Source organism: Macaca mulatta, chromosome 18, assembly GCF_049350105.2.
Source record: "Macaca mulatta isolate MMU2019108-1 chromosome 18, T2T-MMU8v2.0, whole genome shotgun sequence".
Classification (NCBI taxonomy): domain Eukaryota; kingdom Metazoa; phylum Chordata; class Mammalia; order Primates; family Cercopithecidae; genus Macaca; species Macaca mulatta.
In genome coordinates, this window is record NC_133423.1 from 77,500,451 (window position 1) to 77,528,386 (window position 27,936).

Sequence of the window (27,936 nt, forward strand, 5' to 3'; positions counted from 1 at the left end):
TTAATAGCACTGCTAAATACCAACAATGACCAAGCCGAGACTCAAATCAAGAACGCAATCCCTTTAAAACATCTGCAAAACAACAACAACAACTACTACTACTAAGAATATACTTAACCAAAGAGGTGAAAGATCCCTACAAGGATAACTGCAAAACACTGCTGAAAGAAATAACAGATGACACAAACAAATGGAAACACATCCCATGCTCATGGATTGGAAGAATCAATAATGTGAAAATAACCGTACTGTCCAAAGTACAATTCAGTGCAATTCCTATCAGAATACCAATATCATTTTTAATATAATTAGAACAAACAATCCTAAAATTCATATGGCATATGGAACCAAAAAGGAGCCCCAATAGCCAAAGCAACCCTAAACATAAAGAATAAATCTGGAGGCATCACATTACCAGACTTCAAATTATACTATAAGGCTATAGTTACCAAAACAGCATGGTACTGGTATAAAAGTAGGCATACAAACCAATGGAACATAATAGAGAGCCCAGAAATAAAGCCAAATACTTACAACAAAAGCATACAGCAACATAAATTGGAGAAAGGACACCCTATTAATAAATGGTGCTGCAGCCAGGCACAGTGGCTCACATCCACTATCCCAGCACTTTGGCAGGCCAAGGTGGGTGGATCACTTGAGACTGGGAGTTTAAGACCAGCCTGGCCAACATGGCAAAGTTCCTTCTCTACCAAAAATACAAAAATTAGCTGGGCATGGTGGCACATGCCTATAATCCCAGCTACTCGGGAGGCTGAGGCAGCAGAATCGCTTGAACCTATGAGGCAGAGGTTGCAGTGAGCCCAGATTGTGCCAATGCACTCCAGCCTGGGTGACAGAAGGAGAGACTCAGTCTCAATAAATAAATAAATAGTGCCAGGAAAACTGAATACCCACATGTAGAAGAATGAAACTGGATCCCTAATTCTCACCCTATACAAAAATCAACTCAAGATGGACCAAAGACTTAAGAACTGAAACCATAAAAATTCTAGAAGACAACCTTGAAAAAACTCTTCCAGATACCAGCCTAGGCAAAGAATTTATTACTAAGACTTCAGAAACAAATGCAACAAGAACAAAAATAAACAAAAATAAATAAATGGAACCTAATTAAACCAGGTGAAGTAACTCAGGAATGGGAAACCAAATTCCATATCTTCTCATTTAAAAGTGTGAGCTAAGCTATGAGCCCATGAAGACATACAGAGTGGTATTAAGAACTTTGGAGACTCAGAAGAGGGGAGAGTGGGAGGGAAATGAGAGACAAAATACTACATTTCGGATACAATGTATACTATTTGGCTTGTGGGTGCACTAAAACCTCAGAATTAACCACTGTACAATTCAACCATGTAAGCAAAAACCACTTGTAACCCAAAAGTGATTGAACTAAAAAAAATTTTTTAACCATAAAAATAATAAATCCCCTGTAGAGCCAACCAGACATCATATTTAATTTATGCAAAATCAATGGGCCAAATATAATCACACATTATGAGAATCACATACATTTTCTTTTTTAGATATGCAACTAATTTCTCTGTGCACTATCTCACGTTAGCTTTCTGTGATGCTACTAGCACAGAAACTTAGTCCCAAACCGGAATTCAGAGGGAGGAAAGGATAAGCCCAGTTCACTTGACTCCTGCTGAGTCCAGGCTGCTGGACTGTGTTCTATGCCACCTAACTCTCACAGGGAGCACGAGTGGCAACACAGGGAGAGGATCAGAAATAAGCTTGAAATGAAAGCCCACAATGCTCTGACAACTAATGCTAATGCTCGAAGCTAACATTTATTGAGTAGCAACCGCATGCAGACCTGTTCTAAGCACTTTCCGCAGGCTTACTCACATTGTTCTCCACCCAAAACTATCTGTCTCAGGCGGCAACACTCTCAGGACAGTCGCTTAAGCCAAACACCTTGGAGCCATGGGGGACTCCTCTCTCTTCCATAGCCAATCATTCAGGAAATCCCACTGGCCCTCCTTCTAAAATAAATCTAGAATACAGCCACTTCTCACCACAGACCCTGCTACCACCCTGGTTGGAGCTACATCATCTCCCACCTGGATTGTGATCATGACCTTCCTAGCAGGTGTCCCTTGGCCTCCACAGCCAGTAATAATCATAAAGCTTAGGTCCATCCCTGTCAACCCTCTGCCTGACTCCTGCCAGGGCGCCCCTGTCCCAATGAACATGGAGCCCTCACTTGGCTACCGAGCACTCCATTACCTCTCCTCCCTCACCACTTTCTGCTCTCCCCTTGCTCACATGGGTCTCCTTACTGTCCCTCAACCAAGCCCACACCCTCTGGCCTCAGGTCCATTCTAGCTGCTCCTTCTGTCTGGAAGTCTTTCCCCAGACACCATCCACATTACTCCCCTTTCCTTGTGACTACCCTTTCAACACAACAGTCTGCGCCCAGCCCAGTGCTGCCACTACCTTTACTCTATGTTACTCTTGCTTTTCCATAACATTTATCACCTTTTAAAATGATAAATATGGCCGGGTGTGGTGACTCACGTCTGTAATCCCAGCACTTTGGGAGACCAAGGTGGGCAGATCACATGAGGTCACGAGTTCGAGACCAGCCGAGCCAATATGATGAAACCTGGTCTCTATTAAAAATACAAAAATTAGCTGAGTGTGGTGGTGCACGCCTGTGATCCCAGCTACGTGGGAAGCTGAGGCAGAAGAATCGCCTGAACCCAGGAGGTGGAGGTTACAGTGAGCCAAGATTGTACCACTGCACTCCAGCCTGGGAGACAGAGCAAGACTCTATCTCAAAAAACAAAATAATAAATAATAAAAGAAAAGGAAAGAAAATGATAAATTATTTACCTGTTTGTTATGTTTCTTGCTTATTGACGTCCTCTCCCCCATCAGGACATACGCCTCACAAAGGAGCTTCACCTGTTTTGCTTACTGATGTACACAAACACCTCCAACAATGCCTGACATACGCCAGGCACCCAATAATTATTTGTGGAATAAAGAAACTAGGCATTATATACCAAATACTGTATGATTTAATTTGAAATAATGCCACTATACATAAATGTTATAAATCTACTAAAAGCAAAAAACAACCCCTACAAAAGAAAGATCCCACCTCACCACCAAGAATAAACTGTCCTCAATTCTCCCATACAAGACTATTTTTAACTTTCTTCAGCACACATCCATGGGACTATATGAGATAGAGGGAAAGATCATTCGCTTGCAGTTTACAAATGTAATCTCATGAAAATAAATTTATCCTCCCTTCAATACACAAAAGAATATAAATCTTTCTTTAGAAATTTACTGATTCTCAATACCTTGACATACATGTAGATGTCTTTCCCTAATATCTTGTTCCGTTACTTCATAAAATATCATGAAGCTGAGTGCAGCGGCTCACACCTGTCATCCCAACACCTTCAGAGGCAGGAGGACCACTTGAGGCCAGGAAGTTGAGGCTGCATTGAGCCATAATGGCACCACTGCACATCACCCTGGGCAACAAAGTGAGACCCTGTCTCAAAATATTATATATACCTATGAGACTATTATGTCCAGGACCACCTTTAATGTGGGCAAATGATCATTATCCATGAACCCACAGCCTCATCTCTCCCATCACACAGCAGCAGGTCAGCTGCCCATCAGTCCTACCCCTATCCATCCCATTCTGCTTTCCTTTCCACCTACTTCACCAAATGTTCTGGCTTCTCCTGACAAAGATGGCCAAAATAATTGCCCACTTTTACTGACATATAAAGGGGGGGAAAAAGAGGAAGGGAAACTTCATCTTTTATTTTAAAAGTGTATTACTAACTAAAATGATGTGTCTGACACAAAATATGTACCTAAATACCCAACTTACTGTTCTCGGTCCTAAAAATAGGCACTGCCATATGATGTATTAATTTTAATCACGGTCTCAGATAATATGATTAGTAGCAGCAGAGTTTGAAAAGTTGAGGTAACTTTCACTTTGAGAGGAGTAAATTCACAATTAAACACTGCAAAAATGGAGATGCAGCTAGCATTTTTACTCCACAACAGCTAAATACATTACCATATTACATGGGTGTTCTACACTCAATTTTGTTTTGATCATTTTATAATTTAACTCCCATGGATATTATCTACAATAAAGATGTAGAAAAGAACAAAACATTGTAAAATGATTCTTTTCCAATGTCCTAAAATAAGTACTGAGCAAGACCAAGACGTCAACCGAAGCACTTCTAGTATTAAAACTGTCATATTCACAATGCATCTTAATCTGTGTTTTCTTCCATCCAGGGTTAAAAAAAAATCTAATCCATATGAATTGAGAAATAAAATGTTTGCATGGCCAGTATAGGTGAGAAAAATATAAGAAAGAAAATACTATTTTAGTCTTATTCTAGGAAACGAAGCTAGCTCACATTCTGAAACTGAATTTTCTGTATTTAAGTATTCAGTCATGAGAAAGATCTCCCAAATGAAGATTCAAACAGGGCTCTTCTTACAAAGATTAAATCATTCTTTTAATATCATTCAAACAATGCACAAACAGTAACTGTACAGCCCATGGGTAATCCAAAGCTCCTAGGAACCCCCATCACGTAGACCAGTCTGACTTCTTGATTACACAGTGTTAGACTGACCATGCAGGACCTTGGGCTCCCAGTGGGAGGCGCCCCTGGCAGGGATGGCACAGCCCCTTCTGCAGCCCAGACACCAGGAGCCTCATCTGCTACCACCCACCAGGTTAGAAAGTGTTTGGCCTGTGCTTGGCACCTCTTGAACCACCCAGAATAGTCCAAATTGTTCTCTCTACAAATAAGGTTCAAGAGGGTATGCATTTTGTGTGCAGGCTTCAGTAACTAGTAAGGAAGCATCGTGTGTGACCATGTGGAAACCATTCCTGGGACGTGGACAGGCAAAGGAGCAGTGGCATTGTTCTTCCTAAGAAAAGAACGTACCTCTCAGTATGGCTCATTTATTCCTTATGGCTCATAAGCACATGGTTTCTGCAATGTGTTACTAACTATATCACCCATTGGGGCAAAACTGCCATCCATAAAAGTGTTTCTAACAACTGACAATCACTTTCTGACAGTTACTTAACAATAGCTATCTTCATACTGTGTTCTAAGTGTTTGATGCTTATAAAGTCGTTTGATCCTCAAGACAACCCTCTTCTACAGGGAACTGAGGCACACTGTTAACTAAGTTACCGCCATTCACACAGCTACAAAAGGCTAACCAAGGAGTTAAAGCTAGGCAGGACTTTTTCAATGTTTCTTTATTCAGTCAAACAAGTAAGCGTTTTAAGTGTAAAAATAGACGTTTAGGAATTCTGAGAAACTAAGCAAAAAATGCTGATGAAGCATGAGTAGAGAAGCCAAATATACACACTACGATGAAATGCAGATGAACTGAGACACCAAAGACAGAGAGGAAAGGAGTGCAGCAAGCGGCCGCACTGAGCAGACAGAAGGACTGATGCACAGAGTGTGCATGTCACATCTTGAGCATGCAATGCACGAGACCAGGGGACAAGCATTAAAAACAGTAAATGTACTTCTCCGCAGAGTTCACAGAAAAAAAAAGTAAATAAGCACATTATCTCATTTAGAAAACGATTAAGAGCTACAAGCAGCCTATATTATGCTGAGTATAACAATCTGAGAAAACTAATGTTAACTGTTGTCCGTTTTTGTCTATAGCTATGTGTAACTTGTTTTGTTAATAGTTCTTATTTAAAAAATCGAAGTACCAGGACAATCCATAATCCAACCTTTATTTCAAATATCACTGTCCGAAGAGCCCAAATTGAAAAATCTCTATCAAGAAAACAACTGTTCACAGTGTGGTATCTTAAAAATCATTATAAAATCTATATCAAAATTTTTCAGGCTAGGCACGGTGGCTCATGCCTGTAATCCCAGCACTTTGGGAGGCCGAGGAATGAGGATCGCCTGAGCTTAGGAGTTTGAGACCATCCTGAGCAACATAATGAGACTAAAAAAAATTAAAAATTAGCCAGGCATGGTGGTTTGCACCTACAGTTCTAGCTACTTGAGAGGCTGAGATGGGAGGAATGCTTGAGCCCAGGAAGTCAAGGCTCTAGTGAGCTATGATGGCACCACTACACTCCAGCCTGGGTGACAGAGCAAGACCCTGTCTCAAAGAAAAATTTAAAAAGAAAAAGATAAAAAAATTCTTACATCTGAGAAGTTCCATAGTAACCCCTCCTCTTCGCTGTGTCCATTCACTAAACATTGCCACCTGCCCTTTCTTGGAAAGAAACATCCATTATTCTGAGATAGTTTCCCTCTTACATTTTTGTTGTTAAGGTGATCTTCTTAAGGGTAAGTAATAAATGGTCGCTTGTTTGTTTTTTGTCTGCACATGGAAAATTAAAAGTTGGCAACTCTCTCAAGGCTGCAGTGAGCTATGACAGGCGCCACTGCACTCCAGCCTGTGCGACAGAGCAAGACCTGACTCCAAAAACAAAAAGAATAAGTTGGCAACTCTCTATAAGCTCACATTTAGTTGTAATGGTATAGAAAACAGCCCTAAATGTGGAGGCCTCTACTTCAGATACTTAGTGTTAAGAGGTCAGAGGACAGGAAAGGGAGAAGTGGCTCTGTAATGAATGGCCTGTGGCAGGTTAAGACAACGGAATGCTGGATAGCACACTCATCTGCAGGTGGAGGTGTACTGTTTGCAACCAGGTGCTGAGCGGAGTATGATCCCATCCTGGGTTCAGAATGCCAACAGCAAGGACAAGGGCTGCCTGGGATCACGTCAGGCTTAGGGCCTCTCTGGGGAGCTGAGTTCATAATCTGTTCTTTGCACATCACAGAGACAAAGAAAGGATAAAAGCTCTGAAACAGTCCTTTCCTCCGTCTGACCTCCTCGCCTTCTTGCTTTTGGTAAAAGCATACGCCAGAAGTCTCAGGCTGGCAATCCTTGCCCGATTCAGCCTATAGATGTTTTTATTGTGCCTCACACTATTCCAAAACCCAGGAAATTACATACACATATTTTTTAACTGGATTTCAGACTTCTGTTGGGGGGAGCGGGGAAGAACAGAGGACTCAAACTCCCAAAGAGCACCAATCCATTGCAGAGGCCCTAAAGACATGTGCGCCAGGCACCACAAGCCCACCACTCCTTCCCATCCTAAGGCCACTTTACCTACTCAGGGTATCTGCCAGACCCAGAAGTCAGCCTCTGAGGACCCTAAGGGAGCACCCCAGTGTTTGTTCAGCAATCCTAAAGCAACCAGCCGCTTTCTGCTGATGGGTTGGAAGATAAGTTTCAATAACACACCAAACATATTAAAACACATCACCTCAAACTGATTTCTAACGTACTTTTCCTATTTATTTTTAATCTGGCTAGATCTAAATAACGCCACATTAAACCTCTTTATATTTTATTTACACTAAGCCAAACCTTTGAAAGGAAAAGGAAGCTGGGCGTGGTGGCTCATGCCTATAATCCCAGCACTTTGGGAGGCCAAGGCGGGTAGATCACGATGTCAGGCGTTCAAGACCAGCCTGACCAATATGGTTAAACCCCGTCTCTACTAAAAACACAAAAATTACCCAAGTGTGGTGGTGCATGCCTGTAGTCCCAGCTACTCGGAGGCTGAGGCAGGAGAATCGCCTGAACCCTGGAAGCGGAGGCTGCAGTGAGCCGAGATCAAGCCACTGTACTCTAGCCTAGGTGCAGAGCGAGACTCCATCTCAAAAAAAAGAAAGAAAAAGAAAAAGGAAAAGGAAACAGTGGCACCTAACTGTATACGTGGCTTTGTTCTTGAAGGTATATTAACTGCATATTAATTCTCAGCCATAACCATTGATTTCCAAATCATTTTAATTTCGATTGACTACATATAATTTAGCAAAGAACATTCAGCAGTTCCCATCTTCCCAAAAGCTAGCAAAATGCCAAGTGTTGGCTATACTTACATCTTAGAAAATAGCAAACTCTAATTATTTTAGGTAATATAGCTAATGGAGAATTAACAGAGTACATTTTGTTCAGCTAACCTTAATAAGACCCATCATAGTCTCTATACGATATAATGAAATATTCAGAATACCAATAATTTTGGCTCCTTCCCCAACCATTTCTTTTATTACAGAAATTCTGAGTTTTTGATTATCTGAAAAACACAATGGTTTTAGTCAATTACGATTTTCTTAAATAAAAGCAAACACAGAAATCTTCAAAACTGATAGCTAGGAGTTAACCACCACTAATAACTCTGACCTTGGGAAATCATTGTGTAGCAATATCAGGACATGTTTTAAAAAAAGAGGAAGAACTGAAATCTACATTAATTTCTATAAGTATTAAGTGATACAGGAATATAAAACAAGCTTTTACAAATACATCTAATATAGTGCTGTAAAGAAATGTGGTAGAGGCTGGGTGCACTGGCTCACACCTGTAATCCCAGCACTTTGGGAGGCCGAAATGGGCAGATCATAAGGTCAAGAGATCGAGACCATCCTGGCTAATACGGTGAAACACCATCTCTACTAAAAATATAAAAATAAAAAACATTAGCCAGGCATGGAGGTGAGCGCCTGTAGTCCCAGCTACTTAGGAGGCTGAGGCAGAAGAATGGCATGAACCCAGGAGGCGGAGCTTGCAGTGAGCCAAGATCGTGCCACTGCACTCCAGCCTGGGTGACAGAGCGAGACTCCGTCTCAAAAAAAAAAAAAAAAAAAAAAAAAGAGAGAAATGTGGTAGAAAATTTAAAGTTAGGAAGTTCTGCATCATGACCTTGAAAAGTTGTTTCATGTTAAATGTATCAACAATTACACTATTGATAAGTTTTCTAAAACTAAAACAATTTAATATGCCAATCTCCTCCCTTTCCTTTGCATCTGGTTTAAGTGTAAACCCAAATTAGCTGATAAACTATTGAATGCACTTTTCCTGGGTATTTCTACACTTATCCTGTAGACACAGAGTGAAATAAGAGACAAAAAAGTGACAGAAAGTCCAGGGGTTATATTGAAGAAGAGTGATCAAAAATCTATGGGTTAGGTTTGTTTTGTTTTGGAGACAAGGTCTTATACTTTGTCATCCAGGCTGGGGTGCAGTGGCGCGAACATGGCTCACTGTAACCTCAACCTCCTGGGCTCAGGTGATCCTCCCACTTCAGCCTCCCAAATAGCTGGGACTACAGGCGCATGACACCATGTCAGGTTAATTTTTTTGTATTTTTAGTAGAGACAGGATTTCAACATGTTTCCCAGACTGGTCTCAAATTCCTGGACTCAAGCAATCTACCTGTCTTGGCCTCCCAAATTGTTGGGATTACAGGCATGAGCCACCGTGCCTGGCCCAGGTTTTTGTAAACTACTTGGGAGGCATCCCAGAAGCTCTGCTCATACAAGCTGTAATCAAGAAAATGGCTTCATGCTCACTCCCGAAATGAAGCAAGGCACATCCCCTGGGAACTGTAATCTACAGACAGGTTCAGAGAGAGACAAGCCACCTGTTACAGGCCTCAGGTGCTGACCGCAAGCAAAGCAGACAGCAACTGAGGCAAAACCTGACTCTTGTGTTCTCTTCTTGGGCACTGCTGAGTGTCGAAGCTGAGACTCACAAGGTGTCCTCAATGTGCACTCCTGGAGTGGGACACCGTCCTAAGCCACCTGATGCTGCCAGCCTGCTCACACTTCCATCTCCCATCATTAGCAAAAGACTTCATAAAACCACATGCCCTACCTACCCTTTAAACACAATCTGACATTACATCTGGCTCTAATTATACAGTGGCAAGCAAATTGAATTTAAGAGGAATATGCCTTTATATATCTCACTGGCAATAATGACTACCAAATCAATAATAAAATGATCGTATTCGTATGAGGATGTGTGGGTGTTTAATAACACCACATGGCACATACTAATTTTTAGACCTTATAAGCACCATTTATAGATATCGCCACATATTAATTTTATATGGAACACTGCAGACTCTGAATTTTGACTAGTTGTCAAAAACCATTAAAATACTACCTTGTGGAAATTTGAGTCCTTGTTGCTCCTTACAGCATATTCAAACTGTAAGAATGTACTGGAATCCAATCACACCCTCACCCTCTTCCCAAACCACAAAAAGTACACAGGGAAAAATATGCACTGGGCAAGAAGACAGCTTACAGAATGCAAAGTACAGCTTATAAGAGGTAAAGTTCAAGTGAGGAAAAAGCACATGAGGACTAGTGTATTACAGCCAAACGATATATGGGTAAGTCTCATACTACAACTAATTTTCTCTAGGATAATAAGGCACTCACTTTGTAAAGGTGAGAGTCAGTAGGGAAAGTGCACCCTGTGCACACCCACAAGGTGGCTCTAATTTTTGAAAAGCATCCCCACATACCATGTGTTGCCACCTCCAGCATCACCAAGACCAGGCTAACGTGGGCACAGAGGCAATCAGAAATGTACAGGTAAGTGTGCGGTGTGCAAGGGTGCAGTAGAGCAAGGGTGCAGAAGAGCTCCAGAACCAGAACCAGAGGCACAGCGCCATCAAGGGGCCGCTATGACCTCAATCCAAACCTCCACAATGAGAAGCTGCTGTGGAATAAGAAAGCGGAAACATAATTTTCAAGCTAGTATTATATTTCTCTAAGCCCATGGCTTCAAGTGGCAGTAAGCCTAGGCAGGTAAGACATGAATTTCTGTTACCTGTTTTTCTCATAATGACCAATACCTGCAGCAGCATAGAGTCATAAAATGTCTAAACAGAACTTTCTTTAAAACAAAATTCCAGAGTGTATATATTCAGATTATTTTTATCTCTTCAAAATAACTACCTTGGGGAGCTATACATATTTATTCCACTGATGTTTCACTATTAAAAATATTGTTTAAATTCATTGCACAATCTACACTGCCATCTCTCAAAGACAATGTTGAAATGATTCCTGTGTCGGCCAGAAAGTTAAGATAGAAAGTTTCTAAGTCCCCTTACAATTCTAATAAATTATTCTGGCCTTCTAGGAATAATATAAGCATCTATGATTTAATAAAATATAACTCAGTCTTAAATAACAAGTTCAACTCTTTATACACACACAATCAAATATTATATGATATCCATACAAGTGGTCACACAGTTGCACACCTTTCTCTATTCTACAAAATCTATCTACAAGGCAGCCCATTCCAACTTCAGACAATTTACTCACTTAAAGCTAAAAACAAAAGGTTTAACCTCTGTTGCCATACAGAACAAGGTTTGAACATAAAGTACACAAATCAGAAATTTAATCACTAGTGATTAAACTGACTGTGACTAATTTAGACTAAGTATTGCTTAGTCATTCACCGAAAAATGGAATATCCATTCATATTTTCCTTGCAAGGCTGAAGTTTTAGAAGAATTAAGATGATAACGTTTGAGTGTCAGAATTCTGACAGAATAAAAGGTTAATTTATAAAAAATAATAATATCAAAGGGAAAGAATCATTGATTATTCTAAACTCTGAGCAAAAGTAACTTGCCCTTCAGCAAACCCTCCATCTCTCATCACTGCAAATAATTAGTAGAATTTATTTATTTATCAAACCAGTAGTGCTCAAGAGGCAGAGATAGGAAAGAAGGGGGAAGTAGGTCACCCCCAGGGGAATTTTTTTAAATATGTGTGGGGTTTCTTGAGTGGCATTTAAGGGACACAGGGCCAATGCTGCTAGAATTCCCACATGTGGGACAGTTCTTCACAGCAAAATATCATCTTGCGTTTTGCACAGCTGGAGCAACTCACTTGACATTTATGTGTATGAAAAATCTATTTATGCTTCTCTAAACCTTAAACCTACTTCCATTTTACATATCATCAAAAAGTATTTTTGCATATTTAACTAATTCCTGTCTCTCCCAGGAATGCAACTCTGTATATATTGAGTAAAGGCTTTACTTTGTTTTGTGCAGAACTTGCAAATACTGTTCACCATTTCAGAAAGATATCATGGAACTCAATGCTGTTCAATGACTCTCCCTCCCCGACATAGTCCACCAATAAAGTATTTTCACTGGTCACCTTCACGGTGAATCTATTATAATCTATTATATTGGATGCAATCTATATATTGGATGCAGGTACAAGCATCCAACTACTTGATTTTATTCTCTAGGTTAGTCATGTCCAAACATTTTGAAGTGCATATCATTTTATCATAAATTACATATGTTTTTCCATTGTATTATTTATGCACATTATATTCACTTTTCTGACAGTATGTATAGGTAAGTTATTTACTTGTTAATTTCATTTCAGGATACTCAGAGAAATGTTACAAATATTTGTTATCAAAACACTAAAACTACCACTCGATCCAGCAATCCCACTACTGGATATCTATCCAAAGGAAAAGAAGTCATTATATGACAAAGCCACATGCACACGCATGTTTATAGCAGCACAACTCACAACTGCAAAAATATGGAACCAACCTAAATGCCCATCAGCCAACGAGTGGATAAAGAAAATGTGGCATACATATACCACGGAATACTACTCAGCCATAAAACAAAACGAAATAAGGGGCTTTGCTGCAATTTGGATGCAGCTGGAGGCCATTATTCTAAGTGAAGTAACTCAGGAATGGAAAACCAAACATCAAATATTCTTACTTCTAACTGAGAGATGAGCTATGAGGACACAAAGGCATAAGAATGATACAATGGACTTTGGGGACTAACAGGGAAGGATGGGAAGAGGGTGGAGGATAAAAGACTACACATTGGGTACAGTATACACTGCTCAGGTGATGGGTGCACCAAAACCTCACAAATCACCACTAAAGAACTTACCCATGTAACAAAAACCACCTGTTCCCCCCAAAAGCTGTTGAAGTGATTTTTTAAAAGAGTCTGATTAAGTTGAAACCCCTGATCCATAGAACCTCAGGAACGTCCTTCCATCTTGGTTCTTTCCATATTAGGTTTAACAAGCAAGTGAAAAAGGAGCATAGGGGACAGGTGTACCCCAAGCCATTCACTGACGCTTTTATTTGTATACCTGGCAAGGAAGCAGGGAAATTTATGCTCTGGGACCGAAGACAAAAAGCTCGATTTCTATTCTGTTCTGCTCAATTTCTTATTTTTAGTCCAAGAAGCTGCTCGTGGCCTGTAGAAAAGTGCCATCCGACAGAAGGATAAGCTAGACCTGTGCTTTTATTTAACTATGGGGACCTTCATTATGGAAACCTTGAAGGAAACTGGATAAAAATCAGGAAAATGTCAAGGCGGCCAGTAAATTAAATAATCTCAACATAATTTACAAGCAATTTCTTTTTCTTCATTTTAGTTTTTCGTTTGAGATAGGGTCTCATTCTGTCACCTAGGCTGGAGTGAATTGGCTCAAACACGGCTCACTGCTGCCTCGACCTCCTCGGCTCAAGGGATCCTTCTGCCTTAACCTCCCATGTAGCTGGGACTACAGGTACAGGCCATCATACTCGGATTTTTTTTTTTTTTTTTTTTGAAGAGACGAAGTCTCACTATGTTGCCCAGGCTGGTCTTGAACTCCTGGGTTCAATCAATCCTCCCACCTCAGCCTCCCAAAGTGCCAGGATTACAGGTGGGACCCACCACACCCAGTTAGCTATTTATTTTTATTTTTGCTGACATGTTTAAATACTTAAGCTAGGGAAAACTTGAAGAACTTTTTTAATGCTCATCCACTAAGGCATACATGTTTTGGTGAATTTATGATCTTCACTTTCAGTATAACACTCAACTAGGACACGCAAAGGCAAGGACAGAGATTTTTCAATTTCCAAAAAGTGAAACAGATCTCTCTTTTGCGCCCTATGCCAGCAGTGGCCACGTAAACAATAGGGAAATAATATCACCATGAAGATAGCTCTTCTCCGCAAGGCACTTATTAAAACCTGGCACTCCTCCTCCGTCCATAACACATGGTCTCTGGAGGGAGCGCAGTATGAGCCAGCTGACAGAACCAGAAGCTGGCGTGAAGGTCAGGCGGCCTGCCGCTCTGCGGCCCCCACAGACATCTCCTGAGGTGCCATCTGCGGTGCAGAACAATAGTGCCTGTCACTTACGGCCTTGACAAGGATATTCTCACTCTAACTTTTGGAAAGCACACTACTCCCTTTCAGTGTCAGCACAGGCCCCGAGCCTGAAGGCCCGCTAAACCCAGGGGCTGAGCCTGAGCGCCTGCTAAAGAACAGGCCCTGAGCCCGGGGGCCTGCTAAACCCAGGGGCTGAGCCCGGGGGCCCGCTAAACCCAGGGGCTGAGCCTGAAGGCCCGCTAAACACAGGCCCTGAGCCCAGGGGCCCGCTAAACACAGGGGCTGAGCCGACCCGCTACACACAGGCCCTGAGCCCGGGCCTAAAACACAGGGGCTGAGCCCGGGCCCCGCTAAACACAGGGCCTGAGTCCAAGGACCCGCTAAACACAGGGGCTGAGCCCGGGGACCCGCTAAACCCAGGGGCTGAGCCCGGGGGCCCGCTAAACACAGGCCCTGAGCCCGGGCCTAAAACACAGGGGCTGAGCCCAGGGGCCCGCTACACACAGGCCCTGAGCCCGGGCCTAAAACACAGGGGCTGAGCCCGGGGACCCGCTAAACACAGGGGCTGAGCCCGGGGGCCCGCTAAACCCAGGGGCTGAGCCCGGGGGCCCGCTAAACACAGGCCCTGAGCCCGGGCCTAAAACACAGGGGCTGAGCCCGGAGACCCGCTAAACACAGGGGCTGAGCCCGAGGACCCGCTAAACAGCTCTCCCAGCCCCTCCCAGTGGCACTGTGAATAGTAAGGCATTTCTAAGGAGAAAGGTCTGAGTACCTCCTGCCAGCACCCATCACAGGTATTGAGGAATGCAGCTGAAGGAATAAACCTATTAATAAGCCAGTGAGTCTCCTGTACTGCCATGCAAAAAAGCCTCAAATTTGAATTTGTCCATGGTTGTGAGTTTCCTGGAACAGGTCCAGTCTGTGTGGTCCTCCTAATATCATTTACATTCCATGACCTACCACAGCCTTGGCCAAAGTACACACTAAGTAAGCGTTCAGGGAATAAATGAATGTACTCTTACCCGCTGTCTATATTACTGGCTTCATAATTTCCAACTGTGCAAGCGCACTAAGTATTAATTATTACTCTAGAATGAAATTCGCCAAGCTACTGAATGCAACTTTATTGCAAAACCTGGCTATGAAAAAAAGGTTGACATGACATCATAGAAAACCTCGTGGACTGGAACCGGATGAGGAAGGCCAAGTCACAGCTCCAACTCTGCCGTTACTCAGATGGATAAATGCAGGCAAAGTCGTCTTCAAACTGCTATTAATAATTTTATGTCTTCACCACAGTTTGATTAACAATCACAACACTTGTACTTAGCCAATCATGGCAAGAAAGAATCAACAGGGACCATCTACTATCATTAGAACATTTTACAAGAGAAAAGGCGTTTTGAATTGATAAAGTTCCCTCCATGTAGATAATGTGCTTTTCGATTCATATTCTGACGCAGCGACTTCTGAGCCTGGAAACACTGCTTAATGCAACAGACCTCTGATGTATCATCTGCAAACCAGGCTGGATTAAATCAGCGGCTCATGACTTGGGGTGATTCTACCCCTCCAAGCCTCCCCAGGGGACAGGAAGAAGTGTCTGGAGATAGTTTTTGTTGTCACAACTAAGGAGTGGGAGGTGCTACAGATACCTGATGAGGTGAGGCAAGGAACACTGACTGCTGCTTACCATCCTACAAGGCATGGGACAGCATGCGAAACAACAAATTCCTGTTAACTGTACCAAGATTGAGAAACCCTGGATGAGATTATTTTTAAACTCCCTAAAATTCAAAAAATGCTGAATTCAAATGTGTAACTACTTTTACACAGTTGTAAACTGTACTTGTAAGTAAAGTTATAAACTTTACTTACTAAGTTGCTAAATGTGGGACATCAGAAGCCTCTTCCTAAGCCATAGCTGGCCTAGGGTGGAAGTTACAGCTACTCTGGGCTGAAAGTTCTAGGATCTTGAAAGACAATTTGTTTGGAAATAAATGCAATGTAAAGCCTTCAAAGCCGTGCCTACTAACCTCGCACTTTGTGCATCACGGTGATTAATGTGTAACCGTACCCTTCACAGCTTCCTTTCTTTGTTCTCTCGCCCTTTACTACACAGCGATGGGCATTGTTTGTTTTGGACACAGATGCAAGCCCGTTCTGAAAAGACAGACAATTATATTCTCCTTGTCCTCATAGTAAAAGAATAAAGTGGCCCTAAAGATTACTAATGATCGACTGCGATAAAATAGATGGGCATCACCGATTCCCACAAAACACAAAGACCACAGCACTGCTCAAGTGGGGATGCTCCTTTGAGCTCTTGGTCTGTAAACCTTAACAATTCCTCTTCTAAGCTGAATTGCATGTGTGAAGCTGCCCAGAAACAGTCACATATCTACTAGGAATAAAATTACAGTAAGTTATAGTTTTGGAAGAGAAAGGGGAAAAAAAATGTTTGTTCTAACCATTCTCAGAAATTGCGTGCATAAAATATAGATTTGGAAGTACTATGCTGGCATCTCTAATAATTCACCTTTATGATGTCAAAGGCCAGGACTAAGGGCTATAATGATAGGGAATTAAAGGATATTCTTTGCCATAAAACAAAGAGTAGAGTCTTTGTATTTTCTTTGATATGTGACCATAATTATAATTAAATGAACAGCTGAAAGGTCAGTGCTTACATTTTCAATAGAACCCAAAGTCTTAGAAGCCTATACACAGAATCCCAAAATGTTAGGAATTTTGTAAGATTTCTTTCCTGAATGAGCTTGTCACTAGTTGACACAAAATCACTCATCCTTTATTCACTGGGCATCCAACATGTGCCAGACAATTGCTAGGCTCCGGAAATACACGGCAAAAAGTCCTTACTCAACCCAACAAGTTTTCTGGAAAACAAAGAAAAGTAAAACTCTACACCTCAGAATGCAATCGTGGACAACAGTACATCGTGGTAGGAAAGCACACAGTATGTATAGTCCACTGTCTTTTTTTTTTTTTTTTTTTTTTTTTGAGAGGGAGTCTCACTCTGTCGCCCAGGCTGGAGTGCAGTGGTGTGATCTGGGCTCACTGCAAGCTCCGCCTCCCGGGTTCATGCCATTCTCCTGCCTCAGCTTCCCGAGTAGCTGGGACTACAGGCGCCGCCACCACGCCCGGCTAATTTTTTGTATTTTTAGTAGAGACAGGGTTTCACCGTGTTAGCCAGGATGGTCTCCATCTCCTGACCTCGTGATCCACCCACCTCGGCCTCCCAAAGTGCTGGGATTACAGGTGTGAGCCACTGCGCCCGGCCTGTATAGTTCACTTTGAAGGAGGCTTGGAGCCTCCTTTTAGGAGCAAACTTCACAAGAAAAGCAGACACAAATATACAAAAGCCCACAGGGAACGAAGACACCATCCCCTCCAAACACACAAACAGGAGGGTGTCCATGAGTTGCACAAACCATTAGACAAAGAGCAAAAAAGGCCGACTTAAACAATGGAACACAGTGAAAAAACATTCACAGAAACATGAATGAAAGTCTTATAAAGTCTGCGTTGTTCTCAACCTGGCACCAGGATGTGCTTACATAGTCTCAGGCTTGGCCAAGCTTCCCACTCCCAACTCCCATATTTAATCAAGTCACACTTAAATGACAGGATCAGCAGCATAAGAAGCCAGTGTGTTTGTGCACACTCCACATTCATGGTAAATAAGAAAAAACAATCTAATTAAAAGTAGAGCACATCCAGATAATTATATAGCTGACCCCACCAGAGAAAAGCTTATAAATTGTGGACCACAAACTGCATCTGGTCAGCAGACGTATTCTAGTTCTCTTAGCAGTATCCTAAGATATTTAAAGCAGCATTTTTAAATACAGAGACTTCACATTTTTAAAACTGCAGATTTCCAACTTCAGTTTTGTTTATTTTTTAAATAATGGCCACCGCCTTTAGAACATGTAAGATCCACGGTTTGCTGCAGTCTTCACCACTCACTACTGCCTCCAAAGCACGAAGGGGATTTTCTAACTATTTCTTATAGTAGACAAGTACCTATGTCCAGTTTTCTTTTTTTCTTTTTTCTTTTTCTTTTTTTTTTTTTTTTTTTGAGACTGAGTCTCGCTCTGTTACCTAGGCTAGAGTGCAGTTGTACAATCTCGGCTCACTGTAACCTCCACCTCCTGGGCTGAAGCAATTCTCCTGCCTCAGCCTCCTGAGTAGCTGGGATCATAGGCATGCCACACCAGGTAATTTTTGTATTTTTAGTAGAGACGGAGTTTTGCTGTGTTACCTACGCTGGTCTTGAACTCCTGACCTCAGGGAATCCACCCTCCTCATCCCCTCAAAGTTCTGGGGTTACGGGGGTGAGCCACCATGTCAAGGTTTGCCCAGTTTTCAAAGGTAAGGAAAATAAAAATAAAAGTGAGACCAAATGAACTCTGAATTTTTTTCTGTCTGCCTACTTCCTTTATTACTTTCCTTCAGACATCCAAATTGTTGGCCCTGGATTTAGATCTTAACCCATTTGCCACACAGCACCAAGTGAGTGTACCAGGTGTAACCAGATTAGAAAATCAAAGCCAGGAGTCAGACAGCTGCTCTTCTATGAACTGGGCTTTGATTGGCATCAGCACTAACCTACATGCATTCATACAGGCCTGGAATTGCGGCTATAATCTGGTCCTTGATTTTTATTTAGAAATAAATCATCATAACAGTAATAATGACCAAATACTATTTTTCATATGTTGTCACTCCGGGAAGTACTCACAAAAGAAGAAAGGATGAAAATTAAGCAATGGCTCATAACTACAGAACCACTGACCCTTCGGGAGTTTGGAAGGTCCCAATGTCAGGATCAGTGCTGGGGCTCCATGCTGCAGGGAAAATGAGATAAAAATGGTCCATTCGGCACCTCCAATAATTTAGACCATCTGGTCAGGACTGAGAAGTTACCACAGAGGCTCTTGATGGCACACTCTAAGACTGCATGTGTTTGGGGGCATGTGCCCATGTACAGACAGACTGGGAGTTCAAATTCAGGAGGGCTATTAGGCCTAGTGCCTAAGCAGAATATCAAAACCCATCATCACAGAAAAGGGGAAAAGCCCACATTTGCTAAGCTCCAAAACCATCTGCCTAGCACAGTGCTGAGTGCCTGACACACACCACAACTACACCAAGTTGTCGCCTTAAAAATAACCTGTTTCCCCTAGGGCTCACACTGGGGAAATGATCCAAGCAAAGTTACCAGGTACACTGCTCCCCAGTCTTCCCCATCTCCAAAATTCACTCCGCTTCTCGTGCTAGAGATCAAAGGAGTAATCCTGGATTCTCCCCGTTTGCCTACCCTCTAACCCATCAGCAATTCTGTAAATTACACCCCCAAAATACTCAAGTCCCTCCACTTCTACCCACCTCCATGCCCCACTCCCCAGCCCAAGGTCACCTCCCTGACTCCCAACTGGACACCTGCAATGGTATCCTAACCGGTCTGAATAAGCTGCACAGACCTCAAATAGGCCTTCCTGGGGCCTTCAGCCATTTCCCACCCAGGCCCTGCCCTCCTGCCTGGGGTCTTCTCTCCTTCCTCCAGGGCACCAAGCTCTTTCCCTACAAACCGCCTCAGGGGCTTCTCTCTGCCTGAACTTCCTTTTGCCTCCATTCCCCACCTGGCTAGCAGCTACTCATCCTCAGGCACCTCTTCTGGCCCACAAATCTGCATTAGGCACTCGTGGGTCTTTTTCAGGGTTACTTAAAGTCTGTACTTACATATGTTTGGCTGATTAGTTGCTACCTGTCTCTCATTGGACTACAAGCTCCATGAAGGCAGGCGTCATGTCTGCATAGTCACCCCCATACACACAGTACACAAGTGACACAAAGTGGATACCCGAAAAAAATGCCTCACCCCTACGTTCCTCAATTCACTCAAAAAAAAAAGGACTGGAGCAATGCTGATTTAATCTAAAAAGCTCCTGTCATGATCATCTTAAAAGCTATCAGAATAGCTTGCTTACATACCAAAATGTAAAAGTGTTGTACTATTTGTCCCTCTAGTTAAACACATTCTCTCTGGCTAGTTACAGTGAAAAGAAATGAGATGCATGCACTGCTGTTCATCTCCTGAGGTCCCCACCTGATACTTTTCAAACAGTTTATTAATCAATTATTAATTGTGGCAGCAACCACACTTTTATCATTTCACATCCATCTTCAGGAGGGATACATAAGCATTGTCAGAGCTTGCCTCATTACTTCCAGCCTCATTAAGAGAATGTTTCCCATATGAGCTCAGATCAACACAAAATGAAGAAGGTTCACCAGGTGACACTGAGCAGGGCCGCCACTACTGTGACATCATCCCCAAAAGGTTCACATAGGTCAAGGGAACAGAGCTGTGACAACTCTGATGGGCTCACAGTTAAGGTTTCACTTTTCCATTGCTACCGTGGAAAAAATCGTTTGTATTTGCAAAATAAAATACGGATAATTATCCTAAAGCACTATCCTTTAAAAAATTCATGCAAATGCTTAAAACAAAGATTATATGTGTATGAGTGAACTGAAAAGCTTCATTTCCCCCAAGCATCTTCTAATTTCATCGTTCTGCTTTATTTTGCTTAAGTACAAGATGCTGATATTTATACTGCTTGCTGTTATTCACTGTAGTAAACAGTGCATTGTTGTTTTTTTTTAATGGACCTAAATAGTTTTCTTCAATTGGAGGTATGTTCCTATAATAAACTATCCTCAAAATATTGTTGCCAATGCTACAAGATGGAAATGTTTTGTAAAGTGTAAAATGCTATTCGAATGAAAGGAGGACATCTGTATTCCTCAAACAGAAAGCAAAACATTTACACACAGCTTGCACTGATGTGTCACCACTGAGATCACCTCTTTTTAGCCAAGTTCAACTACATCTTCTCAGTTCCTATTTTTTTATTGGCAACTGACAAGACTTACCATGCTGTTCCCTGCATTCCCTCCCTTATTTCTCCACTGGCTTCCCTGTGACTGAGACACCTGGTTTTCCTCCCCCTCAGACTACTTCTTAGTTTCTCTCACTGACTCCTTTCCTGGGCATGGACCATAGTCATGGAACTGTTCTTTTCTCTCAGTGCTAGTTTATTCACCCTAACACATGCTTTTTAGGATCACCCCCATAGTCGCTGAGTACTTCCTAACTGGCTTTCCCCTGATCCAACATCAGAGTTTCTCCCTCCAGTGAAAAGCCATTTCAGGGTTTTCAATGGTTTTCAATTCAATGGTTTTCTGTTGTTTAAGGATGAGCCAAAGAATATGTTTAGTTTTTCGCAATGCAAAACCATTTTGCTTTTACCAAAATATATTTTCTATAATATATTAATACATGATATAAGCATTCCTAAAATAATATTTTAGTAGAGTAATTTGATAAACGCATTGTTTTAACTTTTATTTTCAGTTAGGTTACATGTGCAGGTTGGTTACATAGGTAAACTCATTTCATGGGGGTTTGTTGTACAGATTATTTCATTACCCAGGTATTAAGCCTAGTATCCATTAGTTATTCTTCCTGATCCTCTCCCTCTTCCCACCCTTTGATAAGCCCCAGTGTGTGGTGTTCCCCTTTATGTGTCCAAGTGTGTTCATCATTTAGTTCCCACTTGTGAGAACACGCGGTATTTGGTTTTCTCAATCCAATGTTGTATAAACGGAATTTATCCTTTCCACCCTGCCTCCAGCCCACCAAACCTACCTTTCCTGCTCACGCCCCCACTTCACCAGCAGCAGCATTCTTCCTTAATTAAAATAATTAACTGAAAGAATGAACACTTATCTAATGGTGATTTTCAAACCTTCCTTCGGCTCTCTGGAGAATGGAAACCTTGACCCACCTGAAGGAGTAATGGGGGAAGGAGTGATGGGGGAAGGAGTGATGGGGGAAGGAGTGATGGGGGAAGGAGTGATGGGGGAAGGAGTGATGGGGGAGGAGTGATGGGGGAAGGAGGGGTGAAGGCTTCTGCTTCCTCGGTCAGACTAGGTGCTGGTGCTTCCTACACAACCTCCTGGAAGTGGCTTTCAGGTCGGCCTGTTCTTCATAGGAAGAATTCCAGGGCTTTCCATCTACAAATCTTCCTTCACAGTCAGCCTGATCTCCCTCACTGCTGCTTTTTATTACCTTCTGCCTCTGCTCGGCAGTTGTCTGCTCATATATGGATTCAGTCCTACGAGTATTTGTTGAGCATGCACTTACCCACGTGTCAAGTCCCATGCTAAGCTAAAGAGGCTTATTACCACCAAAGTGGAATAAGAAGTGTAGTTTAAGATAAAACCACACAGGTACTGCAGTGAAGTTACACAGATGATACAGAGCACCGAAGATTCTTATAATGAGCTTTCAAATATGCAAACTTACTTCTCTTTAAAGTGAAAGTTAAGTGAGTTTCCATCCCTACAAAAAAATTTAGATAATTAGCCAGGCATGGTGGTGCACAGTTATCCTCCCAGTCCATAGGCTGAGGTGGGATCCTTTGAGCCCAGGAGGTCAAGGCTGCAGTGAGCCATGATGGTACCACTGCACTTCAGCCTGGGTGACACAGTGAGACCCTATCTCTAAAAAATAAAAATAAATTTTTTAAAAAGCAAAAGTTAACACAGTTCCTTCACTTTCTTTACCTCTGTCTTCACCAGATCACCTTCCCACCAATACCCTTTCTTTGGAAATGGAGTGAGAGCACACTGCAGAGGTTAACCAAGCTTAATATTTCTTGTGACCCCAATATTGTGCAGCAAAGTGCTAAGTGATTCTGCAGTCAAGGGTTACATGCATCGCATCCTCAATGTGGCCTCACATCTAAGAGCATAATTAATAGCAGTGTTATGTTCATCTTCCTTCCTACTCGACCATTACACACCAAGTCAGTGTAGTCAAATCCAATCCCTTTGGATACTCCAAGAAAAAAACCTCTCCTCTTTCAACCATTTCTCCTAATTCTGTAGTAACATAAGGAATAACTGAAGTTGTCCGTTTCAGCATCTTTCGAAGAGCTAAATGCATTCCAAGTTTTTCATGTTACCAAGCACCAAGAACAAGTCTACCGTACCCACCACCTGTTTGTCACTTTAACCTTTTAAGGTGACAGATTAGAAAAAAGAGCCACACTACACTTATTCCAGCCAAGGACTGAAACTGGAGCCTGCCACAACCTTCTTCCAGGTGACAGAGATTAGAAAACAGAAGAGCCACACTACACTTATTCCAGCCAAGGACTGAAACTGGAGCCTGCCACAACCGTCTTCTAAACAGCTCCAACAGAGGGATCCAGAAGATGGGCCACTAGCAAGTCATAGTGGAGTCCAAACAAGCATGAAGTGAGAGGGAGTCTTCAGTATGGGAATGGCCAGGGGGGTCGTGGTGACCAGCTGCCTTCCTCTGGCTATTAAGTACAGCAGTCTTAACAGTAACAATGACCAGGCTTTCCCTTTATTTAGTTCCACCTCGGGGCATTGGCGCATTAAGAATGTCCCTCTAAAGGCATATGTAAAATAAAGCACACTTAACCAGTGACTAAGGGAGATCAAAGGCAGGGGACAAAACCTACCCGGAGTTTTCGACCTCGCGAAAACGCTCTCACCAATCTCGCAGGTAACTGCGGCGCTGGCCCAGGTGTGCCCAGCTCGACTCGCGTCCACCTGGGACCAAGCTGGCCCAAGAAGACCCGGAGAGCAGGCGAGGGCGACTGTGGCCGGGGCGCCCCCCGCAGTTCCAGGCGGTGGCAGGAGCCTGGGAGCCGCCGTCCCAGGCTGGCCAGGCGCCCGCCCGCCCTGCGCGCACTCCCTGGGCTCCCGCTCCCGAGGCTGGGCAGAACTCGCAGAGAAGGACAAGGGCAGAAAGCGGGCGGAGGGATGTAGCGCTCGTCTGTCCGGGCACAGGACACTTGTCGGCTGAGGGGTTCATGCGGGCAGACGGGGTCCGTCGGCCCCCAGAGGAAACAAAAGCCAAATGCCCACCGCCGGGCGCTCCGTGGCTGGAGGACTGGCTAGGGGCCCTCGGGAGTCCCGTCCCGTCCCTCTCCCCCGGCCCCGGGCTGCGCTGGCTCTAGGGCGCCCAGGTAGCCGCGCCTGGCACCCTGACCCTGCCCTCGCGGCTGCTCGAGGCGCGGGGCTCTGCGGCGGCCGCGCCCGTCCAAAGTAAGCGATAAGTAAGGCAACGCCTCTCGCGGGGAGCCCGGCGCGCGCCCTGGCTGCGAAAGAGAAACAGAAAGAGCCTGGGCCGGGACTGGGGCTACTCCCAACAGCCACCGCCCCCACCGGCCCGGCCCGGCCCGGCCCTCGCCGCGGGAGTCGCGCAGGCCCCTCCACCCGCCCGGGGACTGGGGCCACCCCGCGCGGCGGCGGCCGTGGGCACCCACGCGGGCTTGCGACCATCCCACGCGGGCGGCGGCGTCTTTCTTACCCCCAGCGGAGCGGCGCCTGCCCGCAACGCCAACCGGGTGACAGGCGGGGGGCGAGTCGGAGCGCGAGGTTCCGCCAGCCCAGGCTGCGGCGCCGCTGCCCGGCGGTGCCTGGCGGGAGGGGCGCGAGGGTGCACGCGCGGGGTGGGGGCGCGGGAGCCGCCCCCTGCCCGCCCCGCGCGCATGCTCCCGCCGCACCTGCCTCGCTCCGGGTTCCACTCCCCGGGGAACCGGGTGGCGCTGGGCCCACCGAGGTCGGGGCTTTCCCGTGGGAAGGAGGTGGCTGTGGCTGGATTTTTAGATGCGTCCTTCTCTGTATTTGTTCCCTTGGAAGGATTCCCCCAAATCTTGTCTACTTCCTGCCTGCCAGCCTGCTTCCTCGCAGAGATGTCCCAGTAGCTCTCCCACGCTTCATCCCAGCTCTTGGGGTTCACCGTCTGAAGGCTTTCTCCTCAGGATCCCTCTCAGTCCGGCTGCTCGCTCCGATTTTGCAACCTCCCCCATTCCCCTTTCCCGCTCTTGACTTTGCTACTCATACGTACCTGCATACCATTTCCAAATAAAATAATACTCTTTCCAAGTGGCAAGAAGTGTTTGCTGACCCTGTTCTAACTGCTTGGAATTGAGCAGGAAACAGGAGCTGGGCAGATCCTGCCCTCATGGAACTTATGGCCTTACTGGCCAACTTTGGTCCTTCTCAAAGCATTGTCGCCTGGTTTGGGAGGACTGTATTAAATAATTTATTTTGGCTTACAAATAAAGGTAGCTGGCAATTGAAGACTATGTATTGTGACTTTTGAATGAAATGTTCTTTCATAGGATGCCTTGTGTATAAACCCTAGTATGCAAATAATAGCTAGTAGGTACAAAATAAGTATTAGTTTGTTGCTTTCAGCAAGAAATTGAATAATTTAGCAGGATTAACATCCAAAATGATCTTTTTGGTTTGTCATGGGCTACCATAAACCGAGAATGAAAACTTGCTTTTTAGGTGAGACTGGGCATTGTAGAAACATAATTTCGGGTTCTTACTGAAAAGAGAAATACAAACCCCATTGCTAATGAAGTTTTTAAACTAGGAACAATGATCATAGAAATTCGTAAGTGCAAACACACACGATTTGTGTTCTGTGCTCTAGTCAGTTAAGAAAAATATATTAGCCAGGTATGGTGGCTCACATCTGTAATCCCAGCACCTTGGGAGGCCGAAGAGGGCATATCACTTGAGCTCAAGAGTTCGAGACCAGCCTGGCCAACATGGTGAAACCCTGTCTCTACTAAAAATACGAAAATTAGCCACCGGGTGTGGTGGTGGGCGCCTGTAATCTCAGCTACTCAGGAGGCTGAGACACGAGAATCGCTTGAACCTCGGAGGTGGAGGCTCCAGTGAGCTGAGATAGTACCTCTGCACTCCAGCCTGGGCAACAGAGCGAAACTCCATCTCAAAAAAAAAAAAAAAAAAAAAAAAGGAAGAAAGAAAAAGAAAAGAGAAGAAAAAGATATTAGAGACAGAGAAAAAGAAAGAAGTAGAAGACCTCAGTAGCGAGAGGAAAACGTTTGAAACACAGTTCCAGCCCATTTTAACATTGTACTAAGGACTTACAGAGTTGCATTTCTGTGACAACGGGCACTCCTGCAGGTACCACCTTTGGCTGGATACTTGCTCACCAGATTGGATGAAATTAGAACAGGACTCAGCAGGTGAGAGTTCCACTCCCTGCTACTCACAGAAACACAGATACCATTTTTGGTGAAGGACAAAGTGCTTCAATTATTGCAGTGTATCCCCAGTCCATCCCAGAGGTGTTTATTTATCATTGGAGATTCTAGGTATTAGTAATAGAGATATCAAAATGTCCCCAGCACAGAAAGAGTTAAGTGCACTTCTGGTTACACTAACCCTTCAGAAAAGTGTGTATTGATGTTATAATATATGAAATCAAAAAGAAAGCTGGATTGAAATTCAAATAAAGTGAATTTACATCAGCTTATCATCACTTCTTGGGGGGAAACAATTATTTTTATAACATGTTTATTGATTATATTTGGTTTAAGTTTATGAAAGCAGAAACACTGTTTTCAGAGGCTGGGTTTAAATAAGAAAAAGGATACACCAATGAAACAGGTTGCAGCGGGCAGGAAGCCTCATCTACAGCTACTTAAATGTAAGTGCATAGGTGCACAGTGCTGACAACATATGATTCTGTTCAGAGAAGCTGACATCTGTCTTAAACTACACTGTTATTCAAATTTTATGGAAATACAAGCAGGAACACATTAGTACACTTCTTACAAAATTTTTGAAAAGCTGTTGTAGTAAATCCCTTTTATTAGAACAGCTGCAGATTAAAATGAAATAGCCATGTTGTTGATTTTTATAACTTTACCAATGATCCATCATGAGCAAAGGGGTTTATAACATTGGTAGTTACTAAGCATTTTACTTTTATAATTCAGTTGAATCCAACCAACACTAAATGCAAAGTTGGCCAGATAGACAAAGATGGTTTATTGTTAGGATAGAAATTGCTGATGGCGTGATACTGAGAATCCCTTTCTGGAGGTCATGAAAACGTAACAGGCACAGCAGTCCTATAATGTGTCTATCTATTGTCGATGAAAATGAAACCTTCCACCTGCTAAGATAGTGACTGGTTTTATTCAAGGAATTATCCATTTTAAAATTTTTGCTAAGTTTGTTTACCTTTTTCTGGCTGGTTGTGTATGTTTCTTTTCTTTTCTTTTTTGAGACAGGATCTTCCTCTGTCACCCAGGCTAGGGTGCAGTGGTATGATCATGGCTCACTGCAGCCCCTACCTCCCAGGCTCAACTGATCCTCCCACCTTAGCCTCCAAAGAAGCTGGGACCACAGGCATGTGCTACCACTCTGGCTAATTTTTTAAATTTTTTTGTAGAGATGGAGGTCTCACTATATTGCCTAGGCTGGTCTCAAACTACTGGGGTCAAGCAATCCTCCCGCCTTAACCTCCCAAAGTACTGGCATTACAGGCATGAGCCACAAGGCCTGGCCTATATTTCTTTTCTAAGTAGGATTAAATTACATTGCTTTATTATTTGGTCAATAGCAGGATTGGCTCTTGATAGTGATGTGGGCTTTTGTGTGTTTTTCTGAGACAAGGTCTTGCTCTGTCACCCAGGCTGAAGTGCAGTGGTGCAAGCACAGCTTACTGCAGCCTTGACCTCTGTGCTCCGGTGATCCCCCTGCCTCAGCCTCCTGGGTAGCTGGGACCACAGGTGCGCAGCACTATGCCTGGCTAAGTTTTAAATTATTTGTAGAGATGGGGTTTAATATGTTTTTAAAACTTGAGATTTTTTTCTTAGCATATACTTTGAATGTGACCATTTGGAAAAATTTAACACAGAGTGAATTATTTTGTATGCTTTGGTATAACTGAGG

General features: G+C 43.4%; 1 protein-coding gene across 15 annotated transcripts in view; it reads right to left on the minus strand.

Annotated features, from left to right (window-relative positions):
• L3MBTL4 (L3MBTL histone methyl-lysine binding protein 4) overlaps nt 1-24,631 on the minus strand; it is a 449,613-nt gene extending 424,982 nt beyond the window's left edge. For 11 of the 15 annotated variants that reach the window (XR_003724606.2, XR_013408124.1, XR_013408125.1 and 8 more), the window contains exon 1: nt 24,521-24,631. The gene's annotated coding sequence lies outside the window, so the exon portion shown is untranslated. Of the gene's footprint in view, nt 1-23,666; nt 24,324-24,520 lie in introns of those variants that run through there. The other 4 variants (XR_013408126.1, XM_077974773.1, XM_077974764.1 and 1 more) reach the window with 3 other exon arrangements.
• Between the last annotated feature and the right edge of the window lie 3,305 nt (nt 24,632-27,936).